Source organism: Palaemon carinicauda, chromosome 22, assembly GCF_036898095.1.
Source record: "Palaemon carinicauda isolate YSFRI2023 chromosome 22, ASM3689809v2, whole genome shotgun sequence".
Lineage (NCBI taxonomy): Eukaryota > Metazoa > Arthropoda > Malacostraca > Decapoda > Palaemonidae > Palaemon > Palaemon carinicauda.
In genome coordinates this window covers 87,476,935-87,504,434 of record NC_090746.1, presented here as the reverse complement: position 1 = coordinate 87,504,434, position 27,500 = coordinate 87,476,935, and the positions used below count along the sequence as shown (strand labels likewise).

General features: G+C 34.8%; 1 protein-coding gene across 1 annotated transcript in view; it reads left to right on the top strand.

Moving 5' to 3' along the window:
• MESR3 (misexpression suppressor of ras 3) overlaps positions 1-27,500 on the top strand; it is a 174,028-nt gene that overhangs the window by 26,389 nt on the left and 120,139 nt on the right. The gene's annotated exons all lie outside the window — the stretch shown is intronic.

The window sequence follows — 27,500 nt, the reverse complement described above, 5'->3', positions numbered from 1 at the left end:
ATTTCCCATGCTGTACATAAATTCCTTGATTATGGTCACAAAGTTCATATGATTGGTCTTGATTTTAGTGCTGCATTTGACCATTTTAATCACGAGGCCTTTGTTTACAAACTCAAACAGTTGGGAGTAGGTGGGTCTTCTCTTAACATCATTATTGAATTTTTAGGTAGTAGATTGCAAATAGTATCTGTTGATGGGCACCATAGTAAATATAGGAATGTGATATCTGGTGTTCCTCAGGGTAGTGCTTTTAGCATATTACTTTTTATACTATATACCCATGATGTGTGGTTTGGCTTAGAAGACAAGCTTGTTGAAGATGCAGATTATGCTACTCTCTTTGCATCAATTCCATGTCATGAATGTAGATTTGGTGTTGCTGAATCTTTGAGATCTCTCTAAAATAATATTTGTGCATGGTATAAAGTATGGGGCATGATGTTGAACCCTAACAAAACTCAAAGTATGATTGTAAGTAGGTCGATAATGGCTATTCAACATCCAGATCTCTCTATTCATAACGTTTTTAGCTTTATAGACTTAAAATTTTAGGTGTGAATCTTTATAGCAGATTTACTTCTGAGAAACATTAGGCCTCTTTCTTTGTCAATTGCACGAAAAAAATTGGCTTATTGAGAAAGTCTTAAGATTTTCGGTGATCAATCTTTTCTTATGAGTTTTTTAATTCTCTCATTTGTCATTGTTTTCTGGCATTGAAAAGAACATAGAAGAATTATAGTACCTTCGATCAAGAGTATTGGTCCTTTTGTGGGTTCTGGAGAGGCATCAGTTTATATTGTTGGGTCAGTCGATTCAGTTGCAAACTGATTTTGGGCTCTTACATGATTTCTTATGCAGGGTTTATTTAACTATGAGACATTCTAGGTGGATAGAAAAGCTGTTAGAATTCAAAGTAGCTGATGCCTTCTCCAAAGGTGCAGTAATATGCATAACTACTATAGTCCATTTCTTTTAGCGATGCATATTTCCACCGACTCGCGGCGGTACCCTTTTAGCTCGGAAAAGTTTCCGGATCGCTGATTGGTTAGAATTATCTGGTCCAACCAATCAGCGATCCGGAATCTTTTCCGAGCTAAAAGGGCACCGCTGCGAGTCTGTGCAAATATGCATCGCTAAAAGAAATGGACTATAGGACACAGAAGAGTAAAGAACAAAGGACCCAATGTGTCTAATCAGTTAGTCATAAAATAGTATAATAAAAACAGGAAATTACTCGCATCAGGCAGGCAGAGAATGGGAGCTGTGTGAGAGAGTGACAAAGGGCAAAGAACGCTTGAGAGGGACAAAGAGAGTGAGACAGTGGGTGCATCAGCAAGAGAGTGAAAGAAGGAAAGGACCAAGCCCTCTTCACTCCCTCCTTATACCCTAAGAAATATTATGGAATCCTTCTTAATTGTTTGTACTAAATGTCACAATTTAAACGTATGTCCTGGTCTACTTTCTATTAATCCTGAATTTTCTATAAACTGACTTGTCTGGAATCATCCCGAAACTGACAGCTGTATAAATAAGATATCTTTGTATATTTTTTTTCGTTGTAAGTCTAGCGATGTTTTTTAATATGACGAAAGCAGTAACTGTAATCAAGTCTTTTCCCCTTTTCCTTTCGTTGCTATAATAAATATTTTGTGCTCATCACTTGATTATTACACACACACACACACACACACACACACACACACACACATATATATATATATATATAATTATGTATATATATATGTATATATACACATATATGCATACATATATATATAAATATATATACATACACCACACATACAAACATATATATATATATGTATATATATATATATATATATATATATATATATATATATATATATATACAAACACATACACGTGCAGTATACACCTATATATAATATAGATCTATATACAGTATAAAAGCACACATATATACTGCATATAAATGTTTGTGTGTATATATATATATATATATATATATATATATATATATATATATATATCTTACCTGTCATGTTAAAAGAAACATTATTCGACTGTTGTCTGAATTTTGGCGAGGATTTTTATTTAGTTGATAGAGATGGTAGAGAGGATGTGGGTTCCAGAGTAATGTTTTCTGCTCCTCCCTTGTTAGTTCCTTGTCAGGTTTTTCCCTTGTATATTAATCGTCGTAATCTGTTACGCCTTTTTATTTTAGATTTTTTTTTCAGTAATTGCCTCGAAATTATAGTAATTAACTTATCATTTTAAGCACTTTAGAATGGTCACAATTAGCTCACATAATTCGATCATAATATGGCATCAACTTGAGATTATTTATTTATTGAATTTATAATTATAAAGGGATATCAAGCATATGTAATGATTGAAGAAACTTACCAGGAACAAGCCATCGTTTATATTTATCTTAAATTAAACATTTCCAAATCACCAGCAAAGCTATTAATCTTAATGAAACATGTTAATGGATCTCTTATGAGGATGCGACTCAACAAGGTCTTTGTGCAGATTCTGAGAATATCCCTGAACATTCAGGCTTCAAGTCCTGTTATTTATCGACGACTTGGTACAAATAATAAGAATTTATCTTTCAACATTTCTAGGTTTGAGCACTGTAATTTCGACGATTGTTCTTAGCAAATTGCTAGAAATTCTTTGTCAATAAGTAAGTTTGGCAGCTGATGATATTGGTAAGAAATGAGCTATTCATGTGATTTATTATATTTTTATGAGAATTATTTTCTTTGATGATTTTGTTATCTTCATTAGCACCATACTCGTTGTTGTGATTATTGATTTGTTAAACAGTATTATAATGAGGGTAATGATTCCACCGTTCTTATGTTATCATCACTATCGTCAGGCAAATCTAAACTAATTGCCATGTGTAATTAATATCTTACGTCGTATTTGAGATTGTCACAAGGTTTTGTAATTAAGATTGCTTAAGAAAAAGTTTAAGATCAGTGTGTGATTATAGTTTTTGTAAAGCAAATACTCCAAAAACTACCATCGTACTTGCATGCTAATAATTCCTTTGTAGATTATATGAACGTCTGCTATTAAAGATAAATTTAAGAGAAATAAGTGAAAACTAGGAAGAGGAATTTGGGGACATAACAGTTGTTTCTGATGTTGTTATGCGAGTCTAAAGAAAATGTTCAAGTCTTGAAGACTGAGGTAGTTTGCTTGATATTTCAAGAATATAATCATAATTCATACATTTACATATTCGCTCGTTGAGACCAGGAAGTCTCTCTTTAATCCAGTTAGTTTGTGTTTCAATAGTTTCGCCAAAATTCATTTTTTTTTTTTTTTTTTTTTTTTTTGCCGGTTTCATTTTATCGTCATCTGTAGTTCCATTTCTTGATTTCATTATGATTATCTAAATTAATAATAATAGATATGAAATGCTATTGAGTCATTTTCTAGGCTTTACATCTCCACGTCATTTTTTTCCTCCAATCATGATATCATTTTCCATAGCTTAAGAAACTGGTAATTACTAGTACAGTGGTAACGTTTTCCCCTATCATTCGCATGGCAGCAGATCGATCCCAGGCCGTAAGATGAAACTGTTTTTCTGGGGAGGCCACTGTTGTTGTTTAGCACTTCAGTGGTATGTTAGGTTTGCCTGGCTGACGTTCTGGTGAGGATCTATTCTGATGAAACTGGAACTGAAACCAGACACCTTAACCTTTTTAATGACCTCCGTATGCAAGACCTTTTATTTTCAATACCTTACATGTTGTTTTATCTCTCTCTCTCTCTCTCTCTCTCTCTCTCTCTCTCTCTCTCTCTCTCTCTCTCTCTCTCTCTCTCTCTCTCTCTCTCTCTCTGAAAATCTTATAATGTTTTGTACTAGACTAAAGTTACCCTTTTGATATCGATATCCCACCAAATATCATAACCTTGATATTTTGTTCCCTCTCTATTTCTAGGTTTCTTATGAATTTATCATTAATGCAGATATTTTTGTACCAGTATTCTGAATTCATTACATTTATTTTAGATAATATGTTCTGTATTTACTATAGGTTCTTTTCACAAGTATTCTGTATTTAACATAAATATAAATCCCCCCCCCCTAACTTGTAGGTTTCTTTACTAAATGTTTCCATGATCATGTAAAACCCATCCATAGCACTTTCGAAATACAACAATAAAATCTTTTTGAGAAAGTTCACAAGTTCACTCCACGGTGGTCGTATTGGGTCGGAACTGTATGAAATTATTATTACCTCCGTCAGCAAAGTTGGGAGAAGGTTATATTTCGCTCCCGTTTCTCCGTTTGTCTGTTTGCTTGTGAACTTCCTGGACACAATTCTATTCATAGAGTAGTAAAACTTTCAAGGATTAGTTGTTATGTTGAGACGTCGAAGTGATTTAATTTTGAAACTCCTATGTCAAAAGGTCTAAGTCAGGGTCGAGTTATTATTATCATTGTTGTTGCTGTTGTTGATTTTGTTGTTGTTGTTGTTGTCATTTTTGTTGTTGTTGTTGTTGTTGTTGTTGTTATTATTAGCCAATGATGAAACCTTAGCTGGAAACGCGGAAAGCCTGGTGCAAAATACAGTAATAGAAATTATGATATTACCAGGACGTATAAGATGAAAAAAGGTCCTCCTTTCCACAACAAAAGGGAAAAGAATAACGCAAAAAATGAACTTGCAGACGCAAAAGATGAGACTGCCTGTCGATGCGAGGCGTCTCGCCCGGAACAAGAGGCGAGAGAAAAGGTTCTTGGGTGTTCATGTGCTATCACCCTGAGTATTGGCAGCACACGCTACAAGTGGCCAGGAAGAAACACCGAGGTTATTTCCGAAGAACGTCGAAGGAGGAGAGTGCGATAAGTAGTGGGAAGAAAGGTTTAAAGGTGAGCAATGAGGGAGGAGGAAAGGGAAGAACGAGAAGACAAAACAAAAGGGAATGGGGAAGGAAAAGGAGACGATGATGGAGAGAGGGAATAAAGAGGAAGGGGGGAAAGAAAAGGGTGATTGCTAGTACTATACAAAGAAATGAGGAGGAGGACAAAAAAATAAAGAAATAGAGAAGTGAAAGATGAGGGTGAGGAGAAAACGAGAAGAGGAAGAACAGAAAATGAAAGGCCAAGGATAAAGTAGTAGGCAATATAACGAAGCTAAAAAGGTAATTAATGTTAGATAAAATGCAAGAATATGTTCAGAATTTCACACATATATATTGAAGCGTTCAGAATAGGATCTTGAGAAACTACTCTCAATCACAATGAATAGTGTTCCTATAATAAAATCTAAATATTTAGCCCTTATTTTTGACGGGTTGTTTACACTAGTGACTAAGTTTCAGTAGTTCATTCATCACCTGGGGTAGCAGATGAAGATGGTCCAATTTTACTAATCTTACTTAAATTGAATCAAGTGAAGATTTAGCATAAACTTGCATACATTGTTCAATGTCATTGTCATCTGTATTAACTGAGCTTGCCATACTGTTTGAGAGAAGTGTCATAGTGGTACTTGTAACACGGATGTAGTGTCCTATAAAACTGATGCAATATCGTCTTAAAGAGTCGGTTTTTCTGAATTACCAGTTGGATGACAACATATGCCATTGGCAGCACAGTGCTTAATATCTTGTGCATTAGATCATTTTGAAATGATGTATTAGAGAATTTTTTTCTTTCAAATACCACCCGATTTTTCTTTAAAATTCCGCAGGTGGGAATTTGAGATATCTTCTTATGATCTGTCACCAAATATTTTTAACTAGGGCTTGTGATTGACTGCTATAATGAGATCCTTAAAGCCAAACATGAAGGATCTATCCTTATCTAAAGCATCCACAACAGCTAGGGCTTTGCCTTCAAAGGGTGCATAATAAGACTTGGCTGGATGTCTGAATCAACTCCTGACAAGGTTGTCTCATTGTGCGATCACCCACAATATTTGTGGAACAGCCAGAACCCAATACCAATGTTCCACCAATCATTAGCAAGACTGGTAGGTTTACACTTGTAAGTTCAGTCTCATCTAGAATGTCGTCTTTTGACCCATTAAAAAGTTATTTGAGGTGTTCATTCCATACGAAAGTTGTCCTGGGTTCGATCAATTCTACTATACATGGTAGTGTCCTCTTTGACATGTGGAAAGCTTATGACACTTGGTTTACTAGTCCAAGGAATGGGAATTTAAAATGGCCCGTAGGTAGTTGCTACAAGGATGAACAGGGTCCGAAGTTATTTCAAATATTGTAAATTCCATAGTTTCTTGTCAATAAATAAAATTGTCATAGTTTATGGGGATTCCATGATGTCCATGGGTATGAAGCCATTATGCTGCTTGATAGAAGCTTTCCTTAACTGCATTTGCCCATTGCAGAACACATTAAATTTTTTTCAGTTTCTTGGCAACAATTTCATCGTAATACCTTGTGTATCCCATTCCTGAGGCAATATACCCCTATGGAAGTGTCTTGTACTAATTTCGTTACCATAGTGTTATAAACGTTGTTAGATGCCGATTATTTATGAGAGGCACACTGTGGTAGCCATTACATGCATCAAAGACTTTTATCTTTCTAAACGGTACCAATCTAGCTTGATAAAATGTTAGAAGGTGTGTAGTGTTCTTTATATTGCATAAGCATTGCGAGATTGAAAATTAAAGTTATAGTAAGGTTTATTATTCCTTTCTGCACAAACCACCATTCTATGGCACCACTGGAACGAGTTAAATGACACAAGTTGCATATTTTTAGTAGAGTCCAGATTTTACTTCATTCTGCCAGTGTAAAGGAACTGGCATTGTTGTCTGGAATAAATTCTGCTTGTGATATGCTATGATGGTAGATTTCAAGAGTCTCGGTGATTGCAGTGTGTGGTGTCTCGTTCACTTCCTTCACAGTAGAAAAACCGACAGAGACCTTTTCTAGAGGTATACAAGCTTCTTTGCTAAGAAATACCTTATTAAAATTGTCAATGTCTAGTTTTGACAAGTCTTACCTGGTCATCCTTTCTATAAGTATGTAGTGTCATTGCTCCTAGGATATTGATTTCTTTGTTGTTGGTAGCATGTATTTGCATTTTCATGTTTATGAGGTCCATACGTAAAGGCCAAGTTGCAGAAAAAAATTCTTGCCCAGATCTGACAACCAGAGCGTTCCATTTTAGTGATGGCGGTGTTTTTGTTTCTTTTTCAAGAATGTTACCAAAAACTTGGTTTTTCTAAGAAGGAAAGCTCATAGCGAGGCTCATAAAGAGCTATGATTTGGTGTCCTCTTAATCCATGCGTATGACAGGTTTTCATAAAGATGATGGTCTAAGGCTAATGTCCTGCTATTTTGTTTAGAGCTGTTAGATATATTACATAGATTAGTGAATACAGCTCCTTAGCAATCACGGACTCTTTGAGACATCTGATTAGATTTTAGCTTCATCTTCATTCATATAAAAACTTTCAATGTACAGTACTTGTGTTTTTATGGCCATATATGGGACAATCTGTCTTTCGGACACAACTGTGTGTGTGTATCCTGAGAGCTCTTTTAAAATAAGGACAAGGATCAGTCTTGTCTCTTACCAAGACCTGTTTAGACTTTTTGTGTGAGGTACTGGTAGCCTGAACAACTTGAGTATCGTGTAATCTTGAAACAGAATGCTTTCATGATTCTTCGGGCTCCATAAATCAGACTTCTTCTAGTGTCATATTCTGATTTTTGTCACCTAGAAGGTCCAGCTAGATTTCAGGGTCAGTGATGCCCCTAGCAAGCACACAAATATTTGTGCCTGTCTAATTGATTTCATAGTCACATTAAGAACACATTAACAAAAAATAACATACACCAGCTTGTCCGTTGAAAATGCACAAAAGCTATGAACATTTATCACAGATTTGGCTCATTTTCAATAGTTTATTGTGCCACCATTATAATTTTCTCGTGAAATGCCTTTTTTTCTATGGCGGCTCTGATTAAGTCTTGTTTGTGAGGCTACAGTTTGCTGATCTTGCCAGGTCCCTGCATAGCTGCTCACTGCTCATAAAACATTCAAATAATTGCATAATTTTGTGCGGCTATCAATTTTGATAGTATCATCGTGATTCAAAATTGGCATATTCCACACCAGTGCCAACTGCAGCTATAACTAGTCTGAATTTATTTTGTTCTGGTAGGTGTCACTGGGAAATCTGTAGTTGTTGGAGCAGTGATGAATGCAGCATTGATTATGGCATTAAGGTCGTCAGTAACGCAGTCACATCTGGGTAAAGGACACTGTTCTGTAGGCATGTTTATTGTGATCCTTTTGGGTGTACAATATGTGGCCATAGTCATAAATAAGAACAATGTCTATTCAAACAATTTTTTAAATTATTCAAACATATAGCAGTGACCACAGTCTTCTGAAATGAATCCCAAAGCATATTAAGAGACATGAAATACAATATATGATACCAAAATACTAAATGTATAAATAATCGATCATAACCCTCTAGTTGACCTGCAGATAATGAGGAATTGGGTCAAAATTTGCCAGCTCTACTATTTCTTTTTATATAACTGTCACTTGGGATATAGAAAAGGCAAGTAAAATAGTAAAATGTCTCAGATTTAAGGTATTTATTATTATTATTATTATTATTATTATTATTATTACATTTCCTGTACAGTATGCTTACTTACAGCCAGTTGAAATCAAGGACAAAAGGTGCAACTAATGAGGTCCAAACCTTTGGCAAAAAATGCTTATAACAATAAGTCACATAATCTTAAAGGTAATCATAGTAAAAGAGTAAGTGGGTAAGGAAGCGTCATTTCCCAATACATACCTCATTCTTCAACAGAGGTAAGACATTGAGTTTTAACTCCAGACTCAATAAACTTGTTTGTCACTTATTTTCGAGATCGTGGAAGATTGATTTATTTTTTTCTAGCTCTGGAATTCTGTTTTGTTCTTTTGTTATATGGGAATGACTACCTGAGGATAGTTTCCACTCCTCACGGGGATGGGGCATGACCTCCGTCGATGCCCCCTCTGATGTATCTCAGATATTGCTTGCTACAGTTTTTGAAAGCATTGCGATGGTAGATTTAACTTGAGAATTAGATTGAAAATGTCACGTTCTGTGTAATTCTGTATCACAAAAGTTGATGAATTGACTTTTTTTTCTTACTGAATTTCCATCATATGAAAATAGATAAATTTACCTTTATGTTTTAATGAACTATATATTGTTTTTTCTACCATATTAAAATAGATAAGAGCCTCCTTTTTTAGTGAACTAAAAATCTTTGTTCAGCTATTGCACTATTGGGCTTTCTAGAATACTTAATTGACAGTCGTGCCTTGTCTTTCATAAGTCTCAATACTGCACGGTATTCTAGAAATTTTATTCCGGCTCTGAACAAATTGTAGAATAATTTTCCAAATTAAATAGTTAAATCAGTGGAACTTCAGGAGTTCAAACTTGGTGTGAATACTTTTCTATTGAACATGTTGACAGAAGTCTGGGTACATAATTGATATATTACTTACCTCATTAACATTGTTATTCATCATTATATGTACATTTCTTTTCACTCTTAAAGTTCATTATCACTTTCTCCCTTTTTATTCCTTGCTGGACTGGAATGCTAATAGCCCTTGGCTATTGGCATATTGTTTCTCCAGCTACGATTACAGTTTCACTAATATAAATATTCATATTGATAATCATAACTAAACAAAAATAATAGTAATAATAGGATGATAGTGATTGATATAATCTTTCAATGGCTACTACGTGTGTATAGAGATTTCCCATCTTGGTCGGAAGGACCTTGAGATACCCAACTCTCTCGCCTCTTCACGAGGTTCCAGGCAAAGGTTAAAGATTTCTCTCCGGAAGTGACCTACCACGGGGGAAGGGGGTGGTGGAAGGAAGGGCTTGTGGAGGTTGGAGAGATTGACATGTGATAGCGATAGCTTCTCTCTCTCTCTCTCTCTCTCTCTCTCTCTCTCTCTCTCTCTCTCTCCGTGACGTAATTCATGCACATCGTTTACACCTGTAGCTTATACGCTTGGTATGTATATGTATAGCATCAGGTTTCCCTCTGGAACTTTTTCGTTGCAATTCATGAATTATAAAGCAGACAAAGGGGGGAAGTTGATGTATACAAATAAAGGAAACGTAATATGTTAACAGTGAAATAATTATGTTATTTTATGTTAATGTTTATTGTTATGGGGAATTACTGATAATGAAGCAATGCTGATTTTATTTTTTATCTAAAATTTTACGGGGGTACTATGCTGCTGATGAAGTAATGAACGGTGTATTTTTTTTTTTTTTTAAATCTGATCTGTTATTTGGTTATGGAGAAGGCCGGTGTTGAACAGGCGGAGATAAGTATCTTTTCATACTTTACATATGCAGGATCTGTTTTAATGTTGATATTATTCTTTAGATATTTTAATTTGATTGTTAATTACTTCTTATATAGTTTTATCTATTTCCTCATTTCCTTTCCTCACTGGGCTATTTCTAACTGTTGTAGCCCTTGGGCTTATAACATTCTGCTTTTCAATATAGGGTTGTAGCCTAGCTAATAATAATAATAATAATAATAATAATAATAATGATAATAATAATAATAAAAAAAATAATAATAATAGCCTACAGACAAAGGTTTTTATTTCGGTAATAAATGAACGCCTCCTACCGGTATAGGGAAAGAACGCTGAAATTCGAGAACTAGACAAGTTGGCCCCTTGCTCTATGTTAAGGTGGCCATACACGTACGCGACTGGCGCGCGGATTTCATAGCGACTGGCGCGAACCGGTCAGTCTTTAACGTGTATGGGGCCTATTGATGCCAGTCCTGTCGAGCCAGGCCTGTCGCGTCGTCCTTTCAGCATGTTGAACTGATTGGCGCGTCGCGCTGTGGGTTTAGGGAAGGACAGGGTTGACTCGCCTACAGTATTTTCACGCGTAAAGTATTCCTTACTTCGTCCCTTCATTATTATTATTATTATTATTATTATTATTATTATTATTATTATTATTAAATGCTAAGCTACAACCCAAGCTGGAAAAGCAGGATGCTATAAGCCCAGGGGCCCCAACAGGGAAAATAGCCCAGTAAGAAAAGGAAACAAGGAAAAATAAAATATTCTAAGGGTAGTAACATTAAAATAAACATTTTCTATATATACAATAATAACTTCAACAAAACAAGAGAAAGAGAAACTATATAGAACAGTGTGCCCGAGTGTACCCCTAAGCAAGAGAACTCTAACCCAAGACAGTGGAAGACCATGGTACAGAGGCTATAGCACTACCCAAGACTAGAGAACAATGGTTTGATTTTGGAGTGTCCTTCTCCTAGAAGAGCTGCTTGCCATAGGTAAAGAGTCTCTTCTACCCTTACCAAGAAGAAAGTAGCCACTGAACAATTACATTGCAGTAGTTAACCCCTTGGATGAAGAAGAATTGTTTGGTAATCTCAGTGTGGTCAGGTGTATGAGGACAGAGGAGAATCTTTCAAGAATAGACCAGACTATTCGGTGTCTATGTAGGCAAAGGGAAAGAACTGTAACCAGAGAGAAGGATCCAATATAGTACTGTCTGGCCAGTCAAAGGACCTCTTAACTCTCTAGCAGTAGTATCTCAACGGGCGGCTGGTGCCCTGGCCAGCCTACTACCTTTTTACATTATAAAGATAAACTGGTTGCATTTTACAAGTTTGTTATATTATGCATTTTCTTTTTCTTTATTTTTGTGTTTCCCCTCACATTTCCATTCACCAAGTTATGATTTCCTTAAATGTCCTCTCCTTTTCCCTAATATATTTTCTCTTTAAAACCACACAGTCTTCTGCCTTATTCATGCAATAGTATCTTGTATTCTGATAATAAACAGATGCTGAAACAAAAGGGGGAAAATAATATTCTGATTAAGTTTTATGAATTCTCTTCATATAAAAAAACCAAGGTGTAAAATATGGATAGAGGATAAATTAAGTAGCTACTGATAATTCTATTAACATATGTATATCCCTCTCACATTTTCTCTAAGCCTATATAAACACAATCGTTTCAAATTTCTATAAATTAACGCGAAAACAAGTATATACGCCTAATTAAATGTGCATTAGTGCTTAAGCATGAGATAATCTCCAGATAGGTCTAAATATCCATTTAGTGTATTCCTCCCAGGAGACACTTGGACCCTAGGATTAATGGGCATAAATGGAAAAGGTAATCCTATAATGACTTCAAGAGAAATAAGTACATTAACATCATAGCAGACAAATCCCTACCAGGTAGTAGCCGACAGAGAATGCCTATCACCTTCCTACATATGATTATTTCAAGTCGGATTCCATAGATTTATATCATATAAAAAATAAAGAAAGTAAAATGTACCCAAATTTGACATTTTCAAAATAAGATGTAGGCTACCAATTGTACTTGATACCCGGTCACGTACCAAATTTAATTAACAAGTACTAAAAACATAACCATGTGGGCCTATCCTGGGTGCCCAATCCCCTTAAAATAAGCAGGCTAGTCCGTAGCGTGTGTGGTCATTTCTCACAGGATTGGAGTGTCGCTCCAGTCCTTAAGGACAAACCGCACGGTCAGTCCTCTGCGTGTATGGCCGGCTTTATGGTGTAGTCAAATAGGACTAAGTCACCTTGTGTGGGGTGGTGTAGGCCGATAGAAATAGAGCAGGAGGAGGTGAGGTGAGTGAAATGAGTTTTACGTAGTTTATGTGAATATCTTTTTTGAAAGACGAGGAAACTTATAAATATGTATGAGAGGAGAGAAATAAGAATGGTAATTGATAAATACTGAAAATAGTATTATAGGATATTCAAGGGGAGAGAGAGAGAGAGAGAGAGAGAGAGAGAGAGAGAGAGAGAGAGAGAGAGAGAGAGAGAGAGAGAGAGAGAGAGAGTCGATAAATAACAATTTGAATGCACCAATGGTTTTAGAAATATTGTTCATTATCTAAAGAAAATTGACCATTCATCCCATTCGATATAGTCCTGTGAAGCTTAAAACTAAATAAACTAAACAAAAGAAAAGGCGAAACATGAACATAATTACTAACTGAATAGAAGTTAGCTAGCGTAGCAGCATAATCAAATAGTAACAAATCCCTGTGGATAGCGTCGAGAAAAGTAGATCGAATAAGTACATTTGCACCGGAATAGGAGGTGACTGGTAGACCGTAATTATTATTATTATTATTATTATTATTATTATTATTATTATTATTATTATTATTATTATTATTATTACTTGCTAAACTACAACCCTAGTTGCTAAAGCAGGGTGCTATAAGCCCAGGGGCTCCAAGTGGGAAAATAGCTCAGTGAGGAAAGGAATCAAAGAAAATTAAAATATTTTAAGATGAGCAACAACATTAAAGAAAATATTTCCTATATAAATTATAAAAACTTGAACAATATAAGAGGAAGAGAACTAAGATAAAATAGTGTGCCCGATTGTACCCTCAAGCAAGAGAACTCTAACCCAAGACAGTGGAAGACCATGGTACAGAGGCTATGGCACTACCCAAGACTAGAGAACAATGGTTTGATTTTAGAGTGTCCTTCTCCTAGAAGAGCTGCTTACCATAGCTAAAGAGTCTCATCTATTCTAGACTTGATTGGGTAATGGTTTGGAAGCTTCTTGTGAGCTGAAAGTATGACACGATTTTATTGTTAATTCATTTAAATGAAACGCGTTGGCCAAAGGAAAATAAAATGGAGAGGCATTGTTTACATGAGAGAATATTCTGGTTTGAAGATAGGTTTTGGAGGTGTAAAAAAATGACAGAAACCATATCTTTGACGGATGAAGAGGAAGATATTTTTTTAATATTCTGGACAAATTGATTCATGGATGGAAGAAGGGAAGGAATGTTGAGATTTACAGTATTAGTGATAGGGTGAACACGGTACCAGACATATTGTGGGGCTATATCCTTTCTTCAGGAAGAAGCCTTGACACACACACACACACACACACACACACACACACACACACACAGTCCTCTCATATGAGAATTAATCCAAGTCATTTTGATTTTCCCTAACCACGCAATAATTTTTCATTCCTGTTAAGAAAAATAAATATTTTCCAATACGGTACACTGTCTTTCTTGATTTACTTGTTATATTTTTATTTGGACAACAGATGTTCTTTTGAGTTATAACGTATATATATATATATATATATATATATATATATATATATATATATATGTGTGTGTGTGTATATATATATATATATATATATATATATATATATATATATATATATATATATATATATATATATGATCGCTCAGAGCAAACCAGCCTAGTATGTGTGGCCCTGACTAGTACAGGGGATACGTAAAGCCTTTCACAGTGTTAAGGTATCCGTAGGCAGAAAGGATATACAGTATATACAGTAAAATATATATATATATATATATATATATATATACATATGTATATATATACAAAGTATATATATATATATATATATATATATATATATATATATATATATATATATATATATATATATATTTTATTCATGTTCACACACATGCAGGTTCAGAGTGGTGAGCAGACGAACTGCTTTATCGGAGGAGTAATGTTACCCAACTCTAATTCTTTTAAATATTTAGGAATCACCATTTGCAGAAATGGATCTCAAGTTACAGAAATTCAAGGAGAGAGGAGGAAGGGCAGAACAAGCAATGAGTATGTTTAGAATAGTTTGGTCAAATCTAATATCAATTCACAGCAAAATTAAGATATATATTTCACTTGTAACATTGATATTAACTTATGGGCACCAGTCGTGGTACAGCTTTGCAACAATTGATGCAAAATTTCTTGCCTTTGAGAATAAAGTATTGAGAAGGATTTTAGGAATCAAATGGTAGCAGCATATAACAAATTTAGCAGTTCGCAATGTGTCATGTTATCAAGATAGGGGTGGATTAAGCATAATTTAAGAAGGCTGTTAATATAGATGGAATCCGCTAGGCAGGAGAGGACGTGTTAGACTAAGAGAAACGTGGCTGATGACTGCGAAGGGAGGTGGGATTGGAGAATTGGGTTGAGCTCAGAAAGATGGCACAGGAAAGAGACATATTGCACGAATTCATTGAAACTTCTATGCATCCCGTGGGTGCCAGAGGATAAAGTAAGTACACGTACGCACGAAGTGCTAAATCCCATAGTCAACAGGTCATTTTAAAGTCCATTATTAATTCACAACAGGTTCTATTGATTAGCGTTAGGTAGTCAACAGGCATTTTAAAGTATGGATATCGAATATTCCGGTATACTTGGAGTCTATAGCCGCAAAGATTCTGAGCGAAATAAACCCCACCCCCAATGACTTCATAGCCAATCACATTGTCTCCCACATTAGCAGCGGTCTCATTACATCCCCTTACAAATTTCAAACTATACTAACTTATCACTTTAAGGGAATGTGTTGTGACCTCTGTTAATGCGGGAGACAACATGATTAGCTATGACGTCATCAGGGGTGGGGCTTATTTCACCCGGAATCTCTGCTGCAACTGAAGGTAAGTGTAAATTTGACATTGCGCTTATCTCATGAATAACCAATAGCAACGTTGTCGTCATGGTTAGCATTGCTCTTGTCTGTCGTAGCTATTGGAAATAGGTTTATTTAGTATTTATCACGTGACAGGGTTATATTGTTGTCATTGTGTAAGATGTTATTACCCTACAAGGTCTATATGTTCATATATAGACCTTGATTGCTCTACATGCTTTCATATACGTAATGACTGTCAGATTTATTTTTTATAGTTTAAAAATTTATACATGTTTGTGTTTTTTTATTTAATGTATGCACTCTCATATTAAATTTCACAATATATTGGAAGAAAATTAATTTTTTTTTTCAATTTGGTCTGTGGAATTGCATGTTCCATTTGAGAGATCATCGGCCGGAAAGCGTTGGGAAGAGGGAGGAAATTCCAGTAAAGATAATTCTGCAAACAAAGAGGTTACAAAACTATTAAAGATAATTCCACAAACAAATAAATGCGCATTTGAGCGAAAAGTGGAGGTTCCCTAGGAAACAAAGAAAGAAGTCAGTACAAGTCAAGGTCTTACAGAATAGGTTTAGGCTGTAACTTTTCTTGAGGTCGGTAGAATATTAAAATGTTACAAAAGGACCTGGTATTGGCCGTAAAGGGGTGCCATATAGCCGGACTGATCTATGGAAGGGTCTACCTTTATGGTTGTCCGCCATGGCTATAAAAACGAGGCTTTGTATGTGAAAACGGTGTTTTTATCGTATATGGATTTTTACAGTGTTTGTTTGTTTGTATGTGTTCTTAGCGCAGCCTTTGGACCTTTTATCTTCATAATTTTCATATTTTATTCTTAGTATTTTATTGTCTTTAGCAGATCCCAATCATGGGGGTGGGGGGGGGGGGGGGCACTCCCTTCCCTGGGCCGGGTATTGGGAGGGGACCACAGCAGCTTAATTATTTTTAATTTTCTTTATAGAGATTAAGGAAAATCAAAAGATGAAGGGTATTCTAGGAGGCCGTACTTCACAAACAATTGAATTCATCGAACAGAATAGCGGAATCCACATAGACATAGTCATAATAGTATAATCAATGTAGCATGACAAAAACTATGCAGTACATAAGAGAAAAATGGGTAATCATCAATGAAGTTGGAATGTTAAAAAACTCTACTGTAAATGATTTGGAGCAATTTGTCCCATATTTCATAAGTTACGTTTTACTAATTAGCTATTAGTCGATGGGAGGTCACAAGCTTTGCTAGGGTTGGGTAGCAACTTTCCCCTTCTTTACATTCAGACTTCTCGGAAAACTAAAGGTTCATAATCTGTAACTTATTAAATGCAATATTATGTAGTAAAATAATATTCCTGATGGTACGTTCATATTATCTGGGGTAAAATTTAGCCTAGTGGTGGGAGAGTATTTACTCTATACAATATGATGCAACGGGAACGTGTATATATGTATATATATATATATATATATATATATATATATATATATATATATATATATATATATACATATATATATATATATATATATATATATATATGTATATATGTATATATATGTATATTTATTTATATTTATATGTATATATATATATGTATATATATATGTATATGTGTGTGTCTTAATTTTGTGGAGAATCCTATGTTATTATGGAATTCTTCTTAGCTATGGGAATTTAATTACGTCTGTTCATGAGTATAGTACAGTAAGTGCAAAGGAATGTTAGTGGAGTCCTATGAAATGAATTTTTAGAGAACAGTGAAGTACTCCAAGGAAAGGTGTTATCACCTGTTTTTTTTTACCCTTATTATGGATTTTGTAATGCGTAGAACAGTTGGAGATGGAGAAGGATTTGACTGGATTGGTAATAGGAAATTAACAAACCTAGAGTATGTTGATGATGCTGTCTTATTGGCAGAACACCACAGGATTTGCAATGCTTGCTTACTAGACTACATAAAATATCACACGAGGTTTGGCTCGAAATAAATAGAAGAAAGACAGAGACGATGAGAATGGAGTATGCAATGGAAGAAGAAATATCATTGAAAGGAGAAAGGATCAATGAGGTAGAATCATTTAAGTATCTCTAATACGGGGTAATAAGAATTGGAGTTTACTAAAAGATTATAAAAAACAAATCTGATAATGGCTAGGTTAAGTAAAATTTTGAAATCAAATGTCTTGAAATTACAATATAAAAATCAGACTATATATTAATCTAGTGAGATCAGTGTTACTATATGGACATGAGTCATGGTATGACAATGAAACAATCTCCAACAGATTTGGTAGATTTGAAAACAAAGCCATCAGAAGGATATTGGGAGTTGAATGGCAGGACAGGATTAGAAATGAAACTATGAGAGTTTACTCGAGTGCCATATGGGGATGAGATCATGATGAGGGGTAGATGGAGATGGTTTGGGCATACTCTTCGCAATCCTCAAAAGAGATTAGTTCACCAAACGTTCATCTGGGCCCCACAAGGGACTAGAAGAGTTGGAAGACCCAGGCCTACATAGCTGAGGACTATGAAGCACGAACTACAGTATATGATAAATGGAGAAGTTTTGAATTAAAAGCTCAAGATAGAGACGACTGGTGAAATCTGAACGAGGCCCTTTGCATCAATAGGCTTAGAAGGAGATGATGATGATATAAATAATCAGCCGTAACTTGTCTACTGTAGGACAAAGGACTCAGATATGGTAGCCAATACCTGCAAATTTTTTTTGGATCGTCAATCCATCGTCTTCTCTTCCTTCCCTTGCTTCTTTTGCAACATCTAGGGACCCCTTCCGTTATTCGTAATGTCTATCTGTTATCTGTCAGTCTCATTGCATGTCTTCGCCATGTCCATTTGTTTTTCATAAATGTTATGTCTTGCCCATGTCTATTTATTTTTCTTACATGTTATTAGAATATCCTTTACTTTAATTTGCTTTCGTATCCATGTTGCTCTTTTTGTGTCTCTTAGTGCTATTCCCATCATTATTCTTTCCATAACTCTTTGATTTGTAACCAGCTTATTTTCTTAGGCTTTAGTAAGGCTCCAAGTTTGTGATGCATAAGTTAATACTGGTAGAACCGTCTGATTAAACATTTTTGTTTTTTAGAGAATGTAGCATTTTACTTTTCATAATATAATTTTGTTTACCAAGTGCTCTCCATCCTAAGCTTATCCTCGTTTCAATTTCGGTCAGATTCCTTCTAAACATGAAATCATCAACCTGTGTAATTTGAAATTATTACGCAACCCCCCCTCCCCCCCGCACCCCCACCATTTTTTTTTACCACACCCCACCACTGAATCAACCGATCAAAATTTACTGTGGGTGCTGGCTATATACCTCAATTCCGCTTTTCCTCCTCCTTGTTTCATCCACACAAATGTTTGATAAGTAAACTCGGAAAAAAGTGCCAAGAGAGAAAATAAATTGAAGAAGGAGGAAAAGAAGGAAACGAGCAAAATATTAAATAATCCTACAAGATAAAAGGGAGACAAGAGGGTAGAATGTTTGTACAGTCCGCAGAGCTTAGCTTATCAGTCAAGGGGAGAAGGACTGATGGGATCGAGGGGGAGGGATTGGCTAGGCTACAGGCAACTCGCATCTGCAAGTGAATGCCCTGCCTCTGTTACCAAGACCTGGTTGTGGGTTGCCACCCCTCCGATACTTCAGATGCATTACATGATCTGTATCTAATGGAATCGTCTGTTCTGGTGTCTTACTTTTTGATTGGTTGGGAATAAATTGGTTTAATCCTTTCATGATAGTGATTTGCGTCAATCTTGTGAGTTATTTTGCTTGCAGTATTTTTGGTAATATTAATTATAATTAATAAGAAAATAAACTTATTTCAGAATGTACTTGGAGTTCAATTATTATTATTATTATTATTATTATTATTATTATTATTATTATTATTATTATTATTATTATTATTATTGTTGTTGTTGTTATGTTCTTTCAAGGCCTTTATGATTTATATACAACATAAGCAGTAGTTGAATTTTTTACATTATTTATCGAACAATTCTTTTACTTCACTACAAAGTACAGGCCTATTTTTGACGACGAGCGACCTCCACTATGGTTAAAGGAACTAACCTGGGTGAGGCCTACCTATTAGAGAAATGACACTGTGCCTAACACTCCAGCTACTATTTTTCGAATACAGAACTTGTACGCGACCGTAGAGTGAAGGTGCACGAGGCCGTATGTGATATCATCACAGTCACTCAGGGAGACGGAGGAGAGCTTTGTTTCATCAGGGGTTGACGAACGCTAAGGCAGCTTTGCAGGGTTGGGAGTCTTGAGAAAGAGAGAGATAGAGATGATTTATTTGATAGCTTTAACTGGTGTTATGTAACAAATAATTATCGACGCTTATATAAAGAACAGGGCAGTATGTGTTAAATTATTTATTTTGACTAAGATGATGAAGATCTAAATGAATATTGGGATAGCTTAGAAATATAAACGAGAGAGAGAGAGAAGGTTGATTATAAAGTTGGATATAATAAACTAAAGAGTTGAAGATGGGTTTGATGTTCCAGAGAGAGAGAGAGAGAGAGAGAGAGAGAGAGAGAGAGAGAGAGAGAGGAGAGGTGGATGATTGTAAAGTTGATGTTCCAGAGAGGGAGAGAGAGAAAGAAAGAAACCTAGGTAGATGGATGATTGTAAATTTGATGTTCCAGAGAGAGAGAGAGAGAGAGAGAGAGAGAGAGAGAGAGATTAACGTAGGCGGAGAGGTTGAATGATATGAAGGAGGGGTCGGTGGTGACCGTGACCCCTGCAACGTAGGAAGGCAGACGGGGTCACTGCTCAGAGTCGCAGTGTTGTCTTTGTGCAAGTGCTGATCTCATTGGTCGTGTGTTTACAGTCCAATGTTTTCCCTTGTTTGTTGACAAGTCATGTCGCTCGATGGTTGTGCTTTGATGAGTGTGTGTTTATTTTTTAAGTTTCTAATGTGGAATTGTATATAGATATGTTTTGAGCACATGGTATGTACAATATTGTTATAACATCACATGCTTTTAATCTTCAAGACGTATGAAGAGTTAACCAACTTTATAAATGAATGTCCATTTTCATAATCATTTTCCCATTCTTAACAATAAACAAGTCATCATGAGCCTCTGCTTGTCATTCTGCGAGTCTATGCTTGAGGAAAATATTTATAATAGACTGGTTGATAGTATTCTCAGGAGGAATAGGCAACCTAGGCTCGCATATGAAAAAATAATCACCTCTCTCTCTGTATACACACAAACACACACACACACACTCGTATATATACAGTGTATATATATACAATATATATATATATATATATATATATATATATATATATATATATACATATATATATACATATAATGTATATATATATATATATAAATATATATATATATATATGTATATATATAAATATATATATATATATATATGTATATATATATATATATATATATATATATATATATATATATATATATATATATATATATATATATATTAACGACAAAACACTGGAGCGTGCGATGCCTCAAGATGACAACAGGCCGGGAGGAAAAGGAAACGAAGAGTTGACTAGCGCTTTCGTGTTATTATTACACCTCTTCGCGGTCTTATGTGTGTATATATATATATATATATATATATATATATATATATATATATATATATATATATATGTATATATATATATATATATATATATATATATATATATAATCAGCACAAGATATAGATGGAAGAATTCCTAAATAAGATAAATTAAAACTCAAAAAAAAACCCAAAAAACTATTAAATAGAAGATTGGAAATGAGGTGAAAATACAAGAGAGATGAAATAGAATTAGCAGAACTATACAAAACAATAAACAAATTAAAAACCCAAGACATTCGTATACACAATCAGTTCAAGAAAGAAAGGAAGAAGCATTAAATTTATGAAAGGAAGACTAGGAACAGGTTGCCAACAGATATTCGATTTAATGGATGAAAATGAAAATATTATCAACAAAAGAGGTGAAGTGATAAAATTTCCAGAGGATTTCTATACAATGCTCTACAGAAGTGATATAAGAAATACCTTTGCCAAAATTAATAACGAAACACTTGAGCTGGTACCAAAAGACAAAGAAGAAGATGACGGCTTAACAATTAATTAATTAATTAAGAGATGAAGGAGATTTCTTAGTTGTAAAACTCGCTGAAATTTACTGAAACGGTCTGCAAGAATGCTTGGCAAAACTTTGTTGTTTTATTAATTCACAAAAAAACAGACACAAAAAAACCTATAAAATTACCACCCACTGAGTTTACTCTGTGATGTATAAAATGTTAATAAAGATCATAATTAGGCCGAATAGAAAGACAGCTAGACCTTAATTAACAAAGAGATATTTGGAGATGACAGTTCTGTTTAGTGAATCATGGAAGGAATCGCAAAAGATGATAAAATATTTGAATAGAGAAAACAGAAATGTAGGACTGAAAATGAATAGTTACGGGAAACCTTGTTAATGTTCAGTGAAAAGGCAGAGACAATAAATAAGGATTATTGACGAACCTCTAGAAATTGTTAATGAATATATGTACTTACGACAGAGTAAGTGCTTCCTCAAGACATGAGACTGAAATTAAAAGAAAGATAAGCGTAGGATAGACAGCTTTTGGTAACAATTTGATTACGAAAATTAAAATTCCACTTTCTTTAAAAAGCAAAGTATTCAATCATGATGATAGTCCTACCAGTATTAACTTATGCATCAGAAATTTGGAGCCTTACTAAAGCCCTAGAACATAGCTAGTTACAACTCAAAGAGCTATGGAAAAAATAAGGATGGGAATAACACTAAGACAGAAAGAAAGCAACATGGATACGAAAGCAAACTAAATTTGAGGATATTTAAACATGTAAAAAGAGAAGTGGACATGGGCAGGACATATAATTAGAATGGCGAATAATAGATGGACTTTAAGAATAACAGAATGGGTCCATAGAGATTGTAAAAGAAGCAGGGGAAGTAAGATAAGACGATAGACTGACGAGCTAAGGAAATCTGCTTGTATAAATTGGCATAAAAAGACCATAAACAGTCGATTGTGGAAGGACATGTCCGAGGCCTTTGTTATGCAATGAACTAGCGACGGCTGATTAGAAATGAGACTATTAGAGAGATCACTTGAATGCCATATGTGGATGAGATTATGGTGAGGGGTAGATGGAGATGGGTTGCGCATGCTCTTCGCACTCCCCAAGCGAGATTAGTTCACCAAACATTTAACTGGGCTCCACAAGGCACTAGAAGTGTTGAAAGACCCAAGCTTACATGGCTTAGGACTATGAAGCGTGAAGTAGGAGATGATGAATGGAGAAGTATTGGATTAAAAGCTCAAGATAGAGACGACTGGCGAAATCTAATCGAGGCCCTTTGTGTCAATTGGTGTAGGAGGAGATGATGATTATGATCTTTTTCCTGCAGTAGATTAGTTACGGCTGATGAAGGTGATATATTATTATTATTAGGTAAGCTACAAACAAACCTTGTTTGAAAAAACAGTATGCTATAAGCTCAAAGGCTCCAACAAGGGAAATAACTTAGTGAGGAGGGAAAATAAGGAAGCAAATAAGCTACGTGAGAAGTAACGAATAGTGAATATAAACCATCTTAAGATCGGTAGTAACGTTAAAGCAGATTTGTTATATATAAACCATGAAGAGAGACTTCTGTCAGCCTGTTCAGCATTAAAAAAAAAAAAAAAAAACATTTGCTGCAAGATTTGAACTAATGAAGTTACAACGATTCAGCTGCTTGATTAGAAGATCATTCCACAATCTGGTCACAGCTGAAATAAAACTTCTTGAATATTGTGTAAAATTCTTATAATCAACTGCACACCTAGGACTACATACAGGATTGTAAATTCTAGGTAGATCTGAATGCAATGGATGGTCAGAATCATGAAAAATCTACTACTATATTATTTTAGATCACAGGTTTTTGTCCAGACAGGAGAACAATACTCGAAACAAGGCAGAATGAGAGAATTTAAACATTTCATAATTGTAGATTGATCACTGAAAGTCTTAAAAATCTTTTCAATAAGCCAGTTTTGTGTGTGCAGTTGAAGAACAGACTAAATGTATTTCTCAAAAGTAAATTTGCAATTAAGAATGTCACCTAAATTATTTAATGTCACATACGGTAGAGTTAAAGAAAAATATCTGTACAGAAATGTGGATGTTGAGGAGTCGCTGTCCTCGACCTAACTACAATCTTACTTTGAGTTTTGTTAAGGTTCAGCTTCATGCCCCATACTTTTCACCATGCACTAATGTTATTTTAGATAGTACTCTAAAAGATTCAGCAACCCATTGTCTACGTTCAAGAGATGGACAAAGAAATTGTCATCTGCATATAGCCTATAACGAGCTTGATTTTAGGCCAAACCACATTTCATGTGTATATAGTATGCAAATTAATGGACCAAGATCACTACCCTGAGGTACACCGGATATCACACCTATACTCACTACGGTGTCCATCAATAACAACTCTTTGGAAGCTATTACTTAGAAATTTAATGATTATGTTGAGAAAAGACCCACCTACTCCCAACCTTTTTAGTTTGTAAAACAAGGCCCTCTTGATTAATATGGTCATAGGAAGCACTAAAATCTAGGCCAGCCGTATGAACTTCCTGACCACGATCAAGGGATTTCTGTACAGCATTGGAGATTGTTAGAAGGGCATCACATACTCCAAGGCCTTTGCGAAAGCCAAAATATGAATGAGGGAACATGATTACCTTCAGATTACCTATTTAGACGTTTTACCAAATTATGGTAATTTTCTTACATAATATGAAATTTATGGAAATTGGGGACAATCAACAGGACTAGAGCTACTGCAAACACACACACACACACATATATGTATATATATATATACTGTGTATATATATATATATATATATATATATATATATATATATATACTGTGTATATATATATATATATATATATATATATATATATATATATATATATATATATATACAGTATATATATGTATATATACATATATGTATATATATATATATATATATATATATATATATATATATATATATATATATTTATATATATACACACACACACATGTGTTTGTGTGTGTGTGTTATTTTTGCACATTAATACGTGTTTTTCATTTATAATCATGTAAGCCATATATACCTCATAATATGTGGCTTCTCTCCACCTCGGGATCAGAGATCCAAGAGGAAATCAACTTCATGATATTAACTTCTGGTTGGCCAGGGAATCGAACCCAGCCCCTAAAGATTGAGGTTCCAATGACTTAACCACTCAGCCACAAAGAGTGGCTTAATGGTTGTCACTGGAACCTTCGTTTCTTGGTCCCCGGGCTCGATTCCCTGGCCCACCAGTAGCTAATATTATGAAGTTGATTCCTCATTCGGTCTGATTTCGAGGTAGAGAGAATTCCAATATATATATATATATATATATATATATATATATATAATATATATATATATATATATATATATATACATATATATATATATATATATACATATACATATACATATACATACATATATATATATATATATATATATATATATATATATATATATATGATCAGTCAATACCAACAATGATCTGTTACTTATGTTTGTCCGACTTTGCTGTGTCCCTAGAAAAAGGTAAAACAGGAAGTTCATCTCTGCCCATGGAGGAAAGTAGTCCCCGGTTGGTAGCACTGTCTAAAATACTTGGCTCTGAAAGGCCTCCCAGGACCCAGTGCTTTATCAATATGGCTCAGTTCCCTTAATTCAAGATTTTCTAGGAAACAATTATTATTATTATTATTGTTCATTATATGAACATTTATCTGAGAAAACGATTGCTCTCTCTCTCTCTCTCTCTCTCTCTCTCTCTCTCTCTCTCTCTCTCTCTCTCTCTCTCTCTCTCTTTCTCTCTCTCTCTCTCCTCTCTCTCTCTCTCTCTCTCTCTCTCTAAATATCAGTCAGTGGGAAATTCCCGTAGGCAGTGTGCGTACTCATTCGTAATGAAGAGGAAACGCATCGAAGCGATTCGATTACAACCCAATGGAAAGTGTGAGAGAGAAAGCGAGCCATGATGACACTCACAACTATGAATGACGAAGCCTAATCCAAAATAATTCTTGCTCAGTCATTTTGTTTGGTAACGTGTACTTCATTACTTAGTCAGATTTAACATTTTGCTTACTTGGGTGTCTGCTTCAGGATGTTGTTACGTCCACCATATGTGCCGTCTACAGAGATTTCTCAGATCTGTTTTGAGGGCTTGTATGCCAGAGAAGAATTGATTATATTTTCAGGTGAAGTCTTGCCCTAAACTCTTTTCTTATGTAAATAAATAGCCATATGCAACATTCTTGTTGTGGAACACTTTGTTTCTTTAGGAATACCAACATTTGAGGAATTAGTGAGAAAATGCATTGTAAGCTTGTTTCAGAGAGCAAAGAGTTCAAAAAAACACTTAATTTGTGCAATTTTTTAACAGTGATAGTTTAAAAAAAATCATCAGTTTTTAGAGAGTGGTCTAAACACATTTTCTGTGTTTAGACCTTTTGTTTTATTCCTGATATATTTGTATATAACTATTAATTTTATTGTAATATTTTGTATATGGCTCTACAGCTGAAATAAAGAATTTGAATTGAATTTGAATTTGAATTTAGTTTTTTGTAACTCTTTATGCACTGTTTTTTCAGGTTTAATATCTCTTATCCTGAAGATTGCGAAGATATTAATTTTTGATAGGCTTTCCTCTTATGGGGAAGTTATTTTATCCTGAAGATAGTTATTTACTAATAGGCCCTCATTTTATGGGGCATTTGCCTGGGCAAACTCCTGCATATGGCCCCTCTCCAGATGGTCATGAGATTGTAACACTTAAAACTGTGGAGTCATTCTTCAAGGGAAGGGAAATATTGGACGAGAAGACGAGATTGTGGAACTTGTGATTGGTCTTTTTGCAATGTCTTGTCTCCAGAAATTTGACCTTTGCATCTTTTTTTTGTATTACTACCTGCAGTAAGGAGGTCATTATTTCAGTGGTGTGCTTTTCATTCTATCAGGAAAATAATATTAAAAGTTAGGAGTGTATATTTAGGAAATCTTTGTCAAAGATAGGTCTCGATGCTATCAGCAAGTGATTTGATTTTGTAGTGAGTACATTTGTAACTTTAAGAAAAAGGAGGCTTTGGGGTAGATCTCACAGTTATAGTGACAGCTAGTGGCATTTCAGTTAATCATGATTAAGTGAATATGTTTGTAAAATTTATCCCATTACAAAATCCGAACTACGAGGTGTTACTATGAATTTTATCAGCATAAGAGGATTCACAATATTCCAGTTATGACTTCGAAATTTGTCTTTTCAAAAGTAAATAACGACTATTCAATTTCTTCTTATTTCAACCTTATTTGACAAAGTATAGCAGGGTCGGCCGTTCGAGTCAACTTTCTCCATCTATTTCTATTCCTTGCATTACCTTCTCCAGTCGAACCACACTTAGTATATCCCTCCTCAATACATCTATCCATCTGATCTGCTGACGCCCCTCGCTGCTCCTCCCCATCACTTAATGGCTTTCACTTCCTCCTTTCTTACTGTATGGCCATAGTATCTCGTACGAGCTTTTCACGTCTTATCTTTTACATTACACATAGCACACATTCTTCTTATACCTTGATTCTCCCTCCTTTCCGATAGTGATATTCCAGCAGTCCATCTCACCATCCTCATCTCGGTTCACTCCAACAGTCCCTCCACTTTCCTCTTAAGTGCCCAAGTTTCTGGCTCACATAATAATAAAAGCCTGATGACTCTCTTATAGAAC